A 15,594-nucleotide genomic window follows, 5' to 3' on the forward strand; every position below is an offset into this window, starting at 1 on the left:
GTATTGTGTTACAACATGGAATCAAAATTGATTTAATTAGGAGTTTTTGCCACTGACCAACACAAAAAAAAGTCCATAATATCAAAGTGAAAAATAAAATCTACAAATTGTTATAAATTAATTACAAATATAAAACAGAAAATAATTAATTGCATTAGTATTCACCCCCTTGAGTCAATATTTGGTAGAGGCGCCTTTGGCAGCAATTACATCCACAGGTCTATTTGGGTAAGTCTCTACCAGCTTTGTACATCTGGACACTGCAACTTTTGTCCATTCTTCTTTGCAAAATTGCTCAAGTTGGATGGGGACCTTTGGTGAACAACAATTTTCAACTCTTTCCACATATTCTCAATTGAATTGAGGTCAGGGCTTTGACTGGGCCACTCCAGGACATTGACATTTTTGTTTTTAAGTCACTCCAGTGTGGCTTTGGCTGTATGTTTGTGGTCATCGTCCTGCTGGAAGATAAATCTCTTCCCAGGTCCCAGGTCATTTGCAGACTTCAGCAGGTTTTCCTCCAGGATTTCTCTGTACTTTGCTGCATCCATTTTGCCCTCTATCTTCACAAGCTTTCCAGGTCCTGAAGCGCAGAAGCATCCCCATAGCATGATGCTGCCACCACCATGCTTCACGGTAGGGAATGGTGTTCTCGAGGATGATGTGCGGTGTTAGGCTTTCATCAAACATAGCGCTTAGCGTTGAGGCCAAAAAGCTCTATTTTGGTCTCATCAGACCAAAGAATCCCCCTACACTTGGTCTCAGAGTCTCCCACAAGCCTTCTGGCAAACTCTAGCTGAGATTTGAGGTGAGTTTTTTTCAACAATGGCTTTCTTTCTGCTACTCTCCCATAAAGGCCAGTTTTGTGAAGCACCCGGGCTATTGTTGCCATATGCACAGTGTCTCCCAGCTCAGCCGTGGAAGACTGTAACTCCTTTAGAGTTGCCATAGGCCTCTTGGTGGCCTCCCTGACTAGTGCCCTTCTCGCCCAGATACTCAGTTTTTGACGACGGCCTGTTCTAGACAGATTCACAGTTGTGCCATATTCTCTTCATTTCTTAATAATGGACTTTACAGTGCTCCGGGGGATATTCAATGCCTTGGAAATGTTCTTATATCCTACCCTTAATTGGAATGCTTTTGAAGAACCTTATTCCGGATTTGCTTTGAATGTTCCTTCATCTTCATGATGTAGTTTTTGTTAGGAAATGTACTAACCAATTGTGGGACCTCCCAGAGACAGGTGTATTTAACCTGAAATCATGTGAAACACCTTAATTGCACACAGGTGGACTCCATTCAACTAATTATGTGACTTCTAAAGACAACTGGTTGCACCAGAGCTTATTTAGGTGTGTCATTGCAAAGGGGTTGAATACTTATGCAATCAATTATTTTCTTTTTTATATTTGTAATTAGTTTAGAACAATTTGTAGATTTTATTTTTCACTGATATTATGGACTTTTTTGTGTTGATCGATGGGAAAAATTCCTAATTAAGTCCATTTTAGTTCCATGTTGTAACACATTAAAATGTGGAAAAGTCCAAGGGGGTGAATACTTTTGAGAGCCACTGTATATTCCCAATTGGTTTATCTTTCTCTAAAGATTTCAAAATTACCACATTTTAAATCTAGAGACTACCGACTTTTAGTCTGCTTTTCACTGTCAGACTCACTTTCTAAACTGTTTCTCATACAGTTTCCCATACCCTGTCATTTTCTCCTTCCTCCACATTACTATCCAATTTATTCCCTATGTATGCTTGTGTTCACTGCAGTTTTAACAACACGTCTATTTTTGTGTTTGGTTCTGCTGTCTTTTTCCTCCCCCTCTCTGCTGTTTGACAACGCAGCCAGGTTGTGCTACTGACGTCCTCTGCATGGGGTCGGGGAGGCAGTTTGGCCAGTAGTTATGAAGGACCACAGGCCTGTTACATTTAAGTAGTATGCTATATATATATTGCATATGGCTTCTGTTTTATGAATCCAGGAAAATGGGCCAGTGTGTCAAAAAGCTGAAAATTAATTTACAAACCATTTTTTAAAACATAACTACAAACTAATACTAACTTTCACCCCACTTGTCATATTTATTGTACAGTCAGAATCTGAGAATATGTACCGAAGTGCTGTATTGTTATTCATTCCCGTGGCAAATCTTTACAAATCGGGTTTTCTACAACTAATCAACCAATAAGCCAAAATGAAAGAGCTGAAACCAATAAACCATAAAGAATGTAATTATGAAAAAAACGATGACGAACATTTAGAGTGGAGGCTTCATTATGGCAGAGAAAAAAAGTAATGTTTAAGCTTATGTTCCCAGACTTGCCATTCACAAACTTTCCAGGACTTGCTGGTATCACTCGACAAAATTGCGCTGACTTGGGAGAGGCTACACAAGCGACAATGCTCTAAATAGGATTGTTGTTATTTTGTATTATGAATATTGTTTTAGTTTTTAGTGTTTATAAATAGGATTAGTGGTGGGAATTTCAAATAGTTTCCTATTTGAATACACAGGATGCAACCTTTTTGTGTCTTCGATTACCTCAACTCTGGTCCCTTACGCTACCAAGAGTAAAAGGCAAATGCGTGTCACAAGCAGACAGCATAACGGTGTAAGCCAGTAAAGTTTAGCCAGGTTCATAAAGTGTTCAATGTCCAGGACGAGATTTCTTCCCTCTGTACCCTATTTCCTTAGGCACAAGTTTTTTCTTTTGTTTACGGAATTAAAATACAGAACTCAATGAGCAGCAACGTCACAGCGCGTATCTCTTCCAATTAAAGCAACAGTAGCATAATATTGCACAAACCACCAAATGTTTTGTGGTAGTGTATTCAGAATAAAATAACACCTATCATATAGCAACCTAAATATTCTACAGCTGTTTAATTCTAACAAATAATATTTATAAAATAATCTTAGTGTAAATATTGTAACCTGGCCAAAATAGAAAATACATTCCAACATTACAATAGTTTAACATTACAATAGTTTAACATTACTAATTACAACTAGCATTAAGTAATTGAACTGGTGGAACTAATTGTGAAAGATATACAGCCATTTTCCATCGTGGAAGATGCTGGCTTCAGAGGTATTATTCAAGCTTTGGACCCAAGGTACCAACTGCCATTCAGACACATAGTTGTGAGACTTATAGAAGGACAATACCAGGAAACCAAAACAGCCCTGATAAATGAGTTACAGGTATTCAGAAATACTGTCCACGTCATTCAATATTTATGCTTTGTTATAATGAATATTAATGTGTTTTTGTATATTCTATTTTTTGTAGGAAGCATCCCATCTTTCACTCACCACAGATATGTGGACTTCAGTTGATATGGCCTTATACCTGGCATTAATGCGTCATTATATCTCTCCAGGTGACCAGTTGATGACTAAACTGTTAGATTTTCACAGGTGTTAATTAATTTCCTTTTTAATTTAGAAAGATACTTTGCAATGAAACCATTTTTGTCTCATTAGAAACATTTTATAATTCCTGAATTGCTGCTGTTTTGGTCCATGAAAAATATTTAAATTACTTATTTAAACAAATCTTCTTTCAGGTTCACAGAACACCACACTGCTGATGCCATTGCATTGTGCCTTCATGGCATTATTCAGAATTGGGGGTTGAGTGGAAAAGTACAGTGTGCTGTAACTGACAACAGAGCAAATATGGTAGCTGCCATTTGCAAACTAAACCTATGACATATGCCATGCTTTGCACACACACTAAACTTAATTGTAAAAGACAGCCTGGCAGCAGTTCTGGATTTGGAGGAGATCAGAGAAAAAATCAGAAAGATTGTTGGATATTTAAAATCCAATACAGTTGGAAGGAAAAGCTTGCAGCTTTACGACAGGACCTGAAGCAGAACGAGCTGAAACTCATTCAGGAAGGTGATACCAGGTGGAATTAATCCTGCCTTATGCTGGAGCGTTTTATGCTGGTTAGGGAGCCTGTTTCAGCAGCATTGGCTTCTCTTGACATATCTCTTCCTGTAATTTTTCACAATGACTGGGCTACCATTGAAGAGGCTATTAAGGTATGTACATTTTAAATTGGAAGCACTGAAAAAATATATTGACAATCTTCATGTTGAGTTACATTTTCCAGAACTTCAAAAGTTTTAAATTCTGTTGCATAATTAGTAGAAAATGTTGCCATTATAGTTCTTCTAACTGCACATTTTTTGAAAATATACACAAACGTTTACCTTTACCCTAAATATGAATCTATAGCTGAAACCACATTTACACTGAGTGAAATTCAATCTCATCAGTAATTACAGACAGTATATATCTTGTATGTCTTTTAGATTCTGAAACCTTTCTTTGCTGTCACTGTAACAGCATCAGAAGTGATTGTTTTGGAGAGGATCGTTGCCACTGAAGCCCAGCAGTATGCTGCAGGAACCAATGCTCACAGCTTGGCCGATGATCTTAATAAATGTCTGTTAAAAAGGCGCGGAACATATGAATCTACACAGTAAGATAAAACCTGTAATAATATGCTGATTTAATGTTTTCATCTTTCCGCTTTACAAGCAACATGGCATGTAACAAGTAAATAACTTATAGTTATAATGAAGACGTGATTTTTTCTTTTTTTCCCCCTCATTATTTTACAGCTTTCTTGGCATCTCCACCCTTTTGGACCCATGGTTCAAAACACTTGCTTTTGGGAATGAAACAAATGTAGATGAGGCAGTAAAGCAACGACAGCAAAAGTCTTACAGATTTTTGATGCTGGGGACAATCAAGTTGTTGTGACAGGAACAGACAGCACAGAAAACCCTGATGATGTATAGAAAGACTTTGATGCCAAGGTGTCTATAGCTAAAGTCTCTACTACAATGAGGCTAATATGAGAAGCTTCGGAGTGTTCTAAGGACCCACACTTGATTGATTGAAAAGTTACAAATGTATGTTTTTTTTGTTTGTTTTTTTTCTTTTTACATTAACATGATTTACTGTGTCAAGGTACAGCTCCGTTTCTTCCTTCCTCCATTTTTCAGTTTCTTTTAATAGAGTTGACATTGATAGTTTTCACTGCCAAGTTTCTACAAGGAGCTTATCTTTTTATGTTTTGCATATAAATCTACAATACACAACAACAGTTTGTTTTCTTATGTATATTACTGTATTATTTGTGCTTAAAAATTCTCAATAGTGAAAGATTGCAGTGTTTACTATTATTTTAATGATAGAAATTATCTTCTGTTTCTAAGGTTACACAACAAAATCCAAACAAGGACATTGCAGCTGAGCTCAAAGTGTACATTGCATTCCCAAACACAAACAGGAAGTGATGTCTTTTGACTTTTTGGAACTTTGAGAGTGTGAGATTCCCCCACCTCCTGAAACTGACGTATCATCTAAGTATCATCTGTGTATTCCAGGCAAAACAAGTGAAAATGTCCCTCTTCCTGTATTACAACATGTAATTACAAGTGAAAAAATACATCAATAACACGAAAATTACATTTTATTGTTTTGATTTTATCCTACGTTCTCCAGGTACTCCAGTTTTTTGTCTAGTGTATTAGGATATTCAAAATTGCAAAGCCTTTGTCAATAAAATTGTATTATACCTGAAAGAACCTGACTATTTCTTTAACCTGCCATTATAGTATAAATCACTTTCATGAACATGAAATATACTTTGCTGCATTTCTATGTGTAAGGTGCTGTATTTATGACAGTTTACATCATTGAATTCTGAATTCTGTTTAGCCACTACTGTAGAACACTCTCTTGGATTTCAACAAACAAAAAAAAAGATATTTAAAGGTTGTTTTTTTTGGTTTGTTTAAGAATCTGAATCGAATCAAAGTCAATTCCATCGATTCCCAGATCAGATTACACAGCTGTCCAGCCACACTCTGGTCAGGACTGCCTGACTGCTCCCCTGCTGCTGCTACTCCTGCTCCATGTATTGATATTTTTATCAGTTTGTTAAGGGGTCCTGCATGGTTGCCAAGGGTTTCCAACTGTTACTGTTACTCTGTATTTTTTAAATTTGCTGCTCAAGTGGGAAATATTAATTAAAATTGTATTTTAATTAATATTCTCTTTTTCTCTAATGTTATAGAAATAATAAGGCTTACCTCCGCACTCTCTCTCTCTCTTTTTTTTTTATTTTGAAATCAAATAATATTTATATGGTCTTTTTTTTTTTTACCATTAACCTATTGTACAACACAATGAAAGAGGCCATAAATCTTAATCTAGATTGAGAGTTGGTTTATTCTGTCATTCGGTGCATAACTGCGTCACAGGAAACATTATTTAACATAAAAAATATACTTTTTGAATGTTGTTATTGTTAATGTGTGCTTTTTTGTACATAATTGATTATATCACTCTTTTTATTCTTTTTGTTAAGGTAATTATAGGGTTAATTTACATCCCACAAAGGGCAGAATCCAGGAAACCTGTGTATGATGCAGTACACCGGCACACAAAGCTTTGTTGTTATGCATCTAACAGAGTACTGAAGCCTGCTTAGTTAATAGGACTGACCATACTATACACATACAACTCCAAACTGTCAAAATTGTACAATCTGAATCACAGATATCTAAAAGTCCTAGATACTGCCCAGACATTCTCAGCCTATAAAATATACAAATAATAATTAGAAATAATCATTAAAAGCTAGCAATTATGTTGCATTAAAACTACTAAGATAACAACTCCATTTTATAAAAATGTGTTTTAAGTTTAGACTTAAAAATACCTACAGACCCAGCTTCCCTAACACATGGAGGTACAGCATTCCATAGTTTAAAGGCTCTAAAATAAAAAGCCCTCCCTCCCATATTGATTTTATTGACCCTGGGAACAATGAGCAATAAGCAGTCCAGCTTCCAATTTGGGAGATATGTAGTCAATAGCTCCTGCAAATAATTAGGTGCTGCCCCATTCAAGGCTTTATCTCTGCTCTGCTTCAACAGCTGGGCTGGGTTGACGGCTAAGCCGTTTACCTGACAAATACAACAAAATAAACCACACAGGTTTAACACAGCACGTACGTTGTCTGTATGACTTCTTGAAAACAGAGCACCCTTTCTGCTTCCTTGCACTCAGCAGCCCCGTGCAGACTGACTGCACCTCTTAAATACCCTGCACCTGGTTCTAATTTAGAATTACCTCCAGGTGCAGGGGATAAGTAATAATAAAATAAATTAAACAATTAAAGAAAACGTGCATATGCACATTTTTTTAGGCTGGGGGGAATTTAACCCTCTCCCTGCTCACAACCAGGTTCTAAAGAATGTGAAAACTTTATTAAGTGATATTGTGTTGTGGCAGGTTTTTCTGTTTTTTTGTTCAAACCCTGAATCTCATCAAAGGCTTTGTTTAATTTACTGCTAATAATCAATCAACAAACAAAGCCTGTAGCATTAGGATTTGTTTTGATAATGTGTTGCATTCACTTATGGCCTCATTTAGAGTAAGTCAAGTTTAATTCAGAATTGTTGTTTCACAGGGAGATGTACAGTATCTGCTAAGCCAACAGCAGAAACTAAAATGTTTCTTTAGACAACACTGTCTAAAATATTTGTATCACAATACTCAGGTGAATTGACTCTATTCTCCAGATGTCCTGCAATTTTTCACTTGGTGGCAGATTCCCTCTTTCAGTTCCTCGTTATTTATTTAGGCCTTAGGGCATTAATAAACAGTGTTTGTTGGAAATTGAAAGTGTTCTGATTGATAGCAGGCTTCAGCATGGAAAGCTACAGCTCAGAAGTAGCCTTCTCTGCGAGTGCTCCAGGAACTGACTGTGAGAGACACTGAGATGCTGGTACTGGCTGCATCCCAGTGATTTGAGATGCCAGGGCCAGGAGTCAGGCTGTATCCCAGTGATTGGAGCTGCCAGGAACAGTAGTCTGGCTGCATTCCAGTGCCTGACACAGCAGACAGATGCACAGCTGCTTTCAGGCAGATCTCTTTTTAAATGATTCCTGTCCAGGTGGAGATGTTCCATGAAGAAGCTGTCAATACAGTTATGTATCTGTTGATTGTGATAGGGCAGGTGTTTCATTACTGGAGTTCTTAGGGTATGTCTGGGATTTTTATTTTTATTTGTATTGTTTTGTTTTGTTTTTTATTAGTGGCTCCTATGTATTTAGGAATGTGATATTACCAAGAATAGCACCAAACAGATACGATCTCAAACCTACTCCAGCAATAATGACTGTGGATGGTCCTAATCTGTCCTTGATTTATTTACTCACTTTGAGAATGTACATTTGGTTCCCTAGCTGTTGTTGATGATATACTGTACAGCAGGGCTGCCCAAAGGATAACTCTTGAGCCATATATACTGTAGTTCAATGAGCTACACAAATGAAAAGCTTTTGAAAATATAACCTATTTAATAAGGACAAAAATACTAAAACAATGTGCAGTTTGGTTAAAGAGTTTGTTGGTTGGTTGTGATCATCATCACAAGCAGTGTTAGGGGTTAAATATAATTCAAAAAGGATTCTCCCACAGTGGTGACTATAAACCTGCTGTAATTTTCATTAATAAGGCCAGGGCACTGCTCTGCTTGGGAGTTCAGAGATCTAGGTCAGATGTAAAGTCTTTCTAACACAGATGCAAACACTGAAATTAATAGAAACGCAAATTCAGTATTGGATCATTGTCACAATTATATTTGGCCACAGGGTTCCACTATGTACTATGTTCTGTCAAACTATTGTATAGGTAGTGGAATAAAACTCAGAATGTCAAATGTCGTGTCATACATCAAAACATCATAATATTTGTAGAATCCCTGCCCTGTCCTGGTATGCAGTACCCAGCAGCTCTGAACTCGCAGCCCCTTGTCACAGAGCACTGACAAAGCAATACATCTTTACTGATTTTTGTTCTTACCCCAGTAAGCAGAGCTGGGGCTTGATGTCTAGATTTGTCTATATATGTCATAATAACAAATAAACTGCCAGCATCTGTATACAAGCCCTATAAGTTCTCCCTGCTGCCAGTGCTCTTCTGGGCTGGTTCACAAAGAGGACTGGGTTAGGATTATTTAATCCAATGCATTAAAAGTTAAATACACTACATATGTTTGTTAAATAATATGACAGTGACTAGAATACTGCGCAGGTCCTTAAAGGGCATACATCTTATCGATTGTCTGATCCAACATGGTATGTACACCTCCTATGTGAAATAGTATCACATTTATTTTTATTTTAAATATATGTTATAATTTAGTAAGGGATAAAAAATCTGCTTATTCTGTCTTGGCTGTTGAAAATAAGACAATAAAACATCAGAATGTATTTTTGGTACCAGAGTGTAAGATGCATAACTGTGCAACATTTACATCAAAGTACCTTGATTTTGTTTACACCCAAACCCTTACATTGTACATGCAACCTTCCCTCAGGGCAGAGGGTTGAGTGGATTCACAATGAATTGTTGCGCTTCTCCCTCTGAGTCAGGACCTAGCCACCAACATGTGTCTAAGGCCAGCTATAATAGTAAAACTAGGGGTTCAAAATATGAAGAAATTAGCTACTGAAGAAGTTCTGATTGAAAAACACCCTATGCAGTGTTCTGTTCAAGTGGCTAACGCTAATGAGGCCTTTGGGTGGCCTGTTCTAGCTAGGAAAGTTCACAGTACATTGACAAGAAATATACAACACACTGTATACAACAACAACATCCCTGCTGCTCACCATGGGCCAGAAAAACTGCCCTTTATTAACCTTGACAAGGGTATAAAGAGTAGCTGCAAGAGACATGCATGGTTATCGAGCATCAAACTGCATGTTCATCGATCGCTAGCTCCCAGGGACAGGGCGCTGGGAATAGGAACTCAATTCACTTTTAGACCTCTGATTTCATTTTACTCAGACAACATAGGTAGAACGATAGGAACTGGATGCTGTTCATATTTTAACAAGACAGACAACAGGATACAAAACCCCACACCCATTGTTGCCTAGAGGGACAATGGTCCAAGGAGGATTATCCCAACCAGGGCTCTGTATGCAAATTGGGGGTGTGGAGAAAAACACATTATTGTAGTTGTGTGGGTAAGTGAGTAGTTTTTCAAGATTTACGATTATACTGTTTTATCTTTTGTAGTGATTTTTGTATTACTTTAGTATAAATACATGTTAATTTGGATTCATATGTTGTTTTTCTGACTTTATGTGAACAAAAAGACACACATTTGCCCGTTTTCCCACTGGAAATAGTGATATTTTGAAATATCACTGTCCTGGTCACAAAAGCAAAGTCTGTGGGGAATAATAGCCATTTTCTATACTTTTGAGGCATAAGCAATTAGGAAATAACACTTACTACCCAGGAACAAAAATTGTGTTACATAGTGTAATTTGTTTACCTTTCTTCAGCTTCTGCTTTAACTTTCCTAATAGCAAACATTAACTATATACACTGCTGTTATATCATTAAGCCAGACAGTTTTTCAGGCAAACATGTTTTTTAAATATTAATTCTCTGGTACCATTTGTCCAATCAGCTTACTTGCGAGTAAGATGGTATGGCAAACTTGTAGTTATGCCGTGAAAGCTTCCAGAAAGTACCCTCCACAATTTTGCAAGATTTGTTTTTTCAATCAAAGCCAACAGGCATGAGTAATCAATTAATTATTAATTGATCAAAACCCAGTAGTTTAAAACACAGTGGTACATATTCAAAAGCTATGTTTGCACCATCAAGAAACAACTTGTGTAGGGGATCTTAAACTAATAGCCTAAGTTTTTTTGTTTTTTTGTTTTTTCAAGATAGACATGGTTTTTACTTACAATGGTGGAAAATGCTTTGTGAATATGGAACTGTGTTGTCAGAGGTATATCTACTGTAAAGTCCTATCTCTGGTAATATTGAAGAGATGAGAAGGAGACATGGGGCATTATCACTTATAAGCCGCTAGTGACACAGGATACCAGTAATGCATTCAAATGTCCTATTTCAAGTAAACACTCCTGCACTATATTTGTAGGCATTTTGAAAAAGCTTTTTGGTAACAAAATTATCCAGCAAAGGGGAAAAGACAAGTGTTTGAGTGAGATAGAAAGAAAATAGTCTGTAATATTCATCAAGAAAAAAAATGCACACTATGTGTTCAGAATGAAAATCATGCTGTAAATTTGAAGTGCTTAAAAGCTGTCAAGCTTCACAATTCATCAGCAACCTGTTGTCTGCAGATCCTGGTAACAGCGTTTAAATTGCAGCCTATTTATATCCAGGAAGATAAAGAATCCTTATTGTATGCTTTGCTGCAGAACAAATTGTGTTGCAGTGTTGGAAACCAGCCCAGTGGCCTTTCAACAAGTGGCTATAGTCACTGTCCTATACTTCATATAGCAAGTTGTATCGTCATATATCAGCTTTACATCATGCCTCCCATCACACCAAGACACTAGAGAATCATTAAAGGCACAATGGTATTGCTGTATCGTTGTGAAGATTTTCTGATAATGGCCCGAAAAGTACTGTACATACATTTTAATTGAATTTAGTAGGATGGTCTCTAGTTATTTTGTAATATATGTGGGGTTCTGGAGATTAATTAATTCGATTGGAACATCACAGGAATCACATCCAATGAGTTGGAATTCACACAATTCTGCCACAATAAATTTTTGTAAAACACCTTTACTGCAAAAGTAATTTCATAAAAGAAATACCACTTAGACTAACGCGAACCAAATAAATGATAGTGTCAATATTCATGTTAGGAAATAGCTAACCTAAGTGTCATTCTCTTCCACCGACAAGGTGACAGTATGTGTTACTGGTTAGTTGTATTAAGATCAGCAGATACAACTTAATTCTTTAGTTTGCAGCCGCAGCTCAGCTCTCGCAACTGTTTTTGAAGGCTGCAGGATCTCCTGCAGAACATTACAAATACACACAGACTGAGCCACATGAGGATTTAAAGAGACAGCATTTCTGGAGAATCTGTGTACTGATATAAGAAAGACAAGACGACTCAAATAAAAACAACTACAGTGGAATATAAATAATTTCAGTAGTTCGGGGCAAACACCAATGTTTTAGTGAAAATATTTATTGAGGAAAATGCAGAGTATGCAAAAAATACACAGTAGTATTTTCTATGTATGCATTCATTGGCATCAAACCAAATTTGGCCGAGTGGACAAGGCGGAGACCCCCCCCCCCATGGACAAATCCTACATTTTTTAACTGGTGGATATGGGGAGGTGGTGGGTTACGATGAAATCGAAATGCAAATGAGAGGTAAGTGAAGAGGGTATTTTAAGTGCTAACAATTTTAGTTAGCTAATGTGTAAATTGAATGATTCAATTTGGTGATGCAGAAGTTTCTGCCTGACCCTCCTCCCGTGGCATGCTAGGAGCCAGAGACCTGTGAAAAAACAGGAGAATAGGTCTTGGTCCAGGGCGCCTGTGACAGAAAGACAATGATTCTTGGTGGTAAATCTCCCGACATGTGAGGGCGCTAAGTAATGGGAACAGTGTACCCTGGACTACTTGGCCTGACACTTCATTCCGAGGGTTAAAAGGAAGTCACTAACTCAGGGAAATTATGTGGTAGCCGCAGATTGGTGGAGCGGCTGCAGTCGTTTACCAAGGGCTCATGAGTGATGGTATAAATAGGTAACGTAATGCTAACATCACCCGGAAAGGGCTGTGTTTTTGTGTATCTGTATCGTGAGTGTTTGTTTGTTTTGTCTGATTGTTACTTGCTATCACTAGACAGTTAACATGTTCCTCAGCTGTCGCCAGAGGCCAACACAAACCCGGAACAGCACTGCACTTGTATCACAAATAATTGTATTTGCACTATGAGCACTAATTCACGCACTAACAGACTTGTGTATGTGTTTTGTGTTCATGTGGGTGTATAATAAAAATGATACTATTATTTTGGGACAAACCCAGGGATTACAAATTAAGTAATAAATGATGCTCTATTACTTATCATCATTTATTGTTTACTGTTTGTTTTGCCGTCAGGCACTGGACACAAAAATATAATTAAACAAACTTTGCACCTGATTTATAATTCTCTGTCTGTTTATTGATCACCTGTACCTGCACACTATCAACCACTTTGCCACAGCACTCCAATAGATCCTCTGGTTCTATTGTTGGACACGGGCAGTGGCTTTGGCAGAAAAGGAATTGTGATATTCAAATAAATGTGACCATCCAAATCTAAGTAACAGATCTGACAGGTCGGGATAGAACTCGCAAATGATGTCCCTGAATTGGTCGAAGCTAAAATAAACTCGGAAATGATGAGTATTTTGAATAAGTGGGGGTTGGAGGTTTTGGGAGTAAGTGAAATGTGCACTGAACTACTCTGGTACTGATGGAATCTAAAGTGTTAGTGAGTAAGGAAACTAGGTTAACATCCAAACCTGCTAAAATCTGGTTATAAAGGGAAAAGGATACAGGTTTGGGATTGAAGATCAGGGCATTTCCAGGAGGAGGCAGGGCCATGGCATTTTTCAAAGAATAACCGAACACTGCGGAGGGAGGAAGTACAGGGTGGTTATGGAAAAACTGGAGCGCTGCGGTGAATTGGGGGGCGCCAGCTAAGAAGGCAGGGTAGGAGGAGGAGGTGGCTATGGCGGCCTGCTGGACCCACATAGCTGTGGGGAAAGAAGAAGAAAAGAGCTGGGCCTGGCTGAGGTGGGAGCACGGGACCTACTGAGGAGGCTTGCTGGGAACCCAAAGAGGAAGTAAAAAATGCGTGTGTTTGTGCAAGCCTGGGAAAGAAAAGAAAGGAGGGAAGAGTGGACAGAAAAGCAGGACCCTGCCATTTAGGGTCAGGAATAGAAAGGAGCTGCTGGGCCCTATTGAAAGCCCGCAAAGATCGCTTTTGAGAGAATTTTTTTTTTTCATTTCTATTTCAGATGTCTTTGTTTTCTACATTTCAAGATAGTGTATCAGTGTGATATGTGTATCCAGTGATGGCTGTTGCCCCATGGGACCTCACGCTATACTTCATTCCAGGACCCCTCCCAGGGCAGGGCTGCCAAACCAGTATATCTGAAACAATTCCAAGATGTAGAATAACAGTAAATCGCATGATAATAACTAGACACTATCCGATAACTAGCAAACACAGGTACATTGATTGCACTCATGATTTGAGTAATGGCTATGGATACAACATAACAGCATCCATACAAACAAAACATACTTTTCTGCTTATAAAACACACTACAAAATCTAAACATGTGATTACATATAATATATTATTAGGCATTCAGGTGACATATTTAGGGTTTCCAAGCATCAAAATGAACAAGAATGTTTTTGTTTCGCAGAACGTGCATATTCATTGTATGTCCACGAAAAGCCAGATTTCCTTCTGCCAAGTCTAGTCAGAACAGATTTCCAGTACTTTTGTTCCAGCTAAATTAATTCCATGTTGGCCCGATCAGTAGTAGTATTAGTGCTCATTTCTACCTGCAGGTTGTGCCATTTTTCCATGTTCTGTGTGTGTGACTTTAAATGCTCATGTTCTGCCAGGCCTCGAAGCTCTCCTTGGAAGTACTGGTATCACGTTTGCTGAAGAGTGCAGAGCAAAAGCAAAACACTGCATCCGAAGGAGACTGTGTCACCGTTCTTCATGTGTATGTAGTAGTTGTCTTTCGTAAAACAGTGTGAAACCGCCACCGCATCATTTTGTGTAAATTCCATTTCCATAATCTGCTTCAGACCTCTTTTTACTATTGTTGATCATTGCTTATATGGTCATTAGATAACATGCTGATATGTGCAGCCACAGCATGATGTGAGAAAGCCCTTCTCAGTTTCCAGTAACATCCACAGTAGCTGCAGCCGATGACATATGGCAAGTCAAATTATCATTTAGAGATATCTCAAGTTGATTTGATATCTTTAAATACTATGGAAACCAGGTGGAATTTTCTAGCATGGTACGCCAACTGCCATTTAGAGATATCTTAAAATTAAAACATTTTAAAGATATCTTTAAACCATTTGAAGATATCTCAAAATAACTTCCTGTTCATTTACAGATAAATTAAAAATATCTCAAAATACATTTTAGATATCTCATTTAAAGCTCCATTTGGAGATGTCTGTAAATCAATTTAACATATCTCTTAAATGTACTTTAGATTTCTCAAAATGATTTAGATATATTTTTTAATATTTTGAAATATCTCTAAATGATAATTCGGCTTGGCATAGACAAGGTAATACTACTAGCATCTTATTTATCACCTGCCATTTACTGTGATGCAAAGAATTACTTTACTTTAGGGTAAGTTACCATATGCTTTGTTTTTTCTTCTGAGTGTTTTCGCTTGTCAGCGCCGCTGGGATAACTCCGCTTCACTTTTCTTTTTCATGGTAATTAAAGCTTAAGCAACTGGGGTTGTTTTTTAGACTGTACGATTAAATGCAATATGAAATTGAATAGGCCTATTCTATTACAAAAATAATCAAACAACTTAACCGCTCTATGTAATCACGTGTAAAAATGGTATGCCTTATTTTTTATGTGTATTTTATTTTTATTTGTTAACCTTAAACACTTTTACAATCTCCAGCATA

This window comes from Polyodon spathula, chromosome 3 (assembly GCF_017654505.1).
Source record: "Polyodon spathula isolate WHYD16114869_AA chromosome 3, ASM1765450v1, whole genome shotgun sequence".
In the NCBI taxonomy this organism is placed as follows: Eukaryota; Metazoa; Chordata; class Actinopteri; order Acipenseriformes; family Polyodontidae; genus Polyodon; species Polyodon spathula.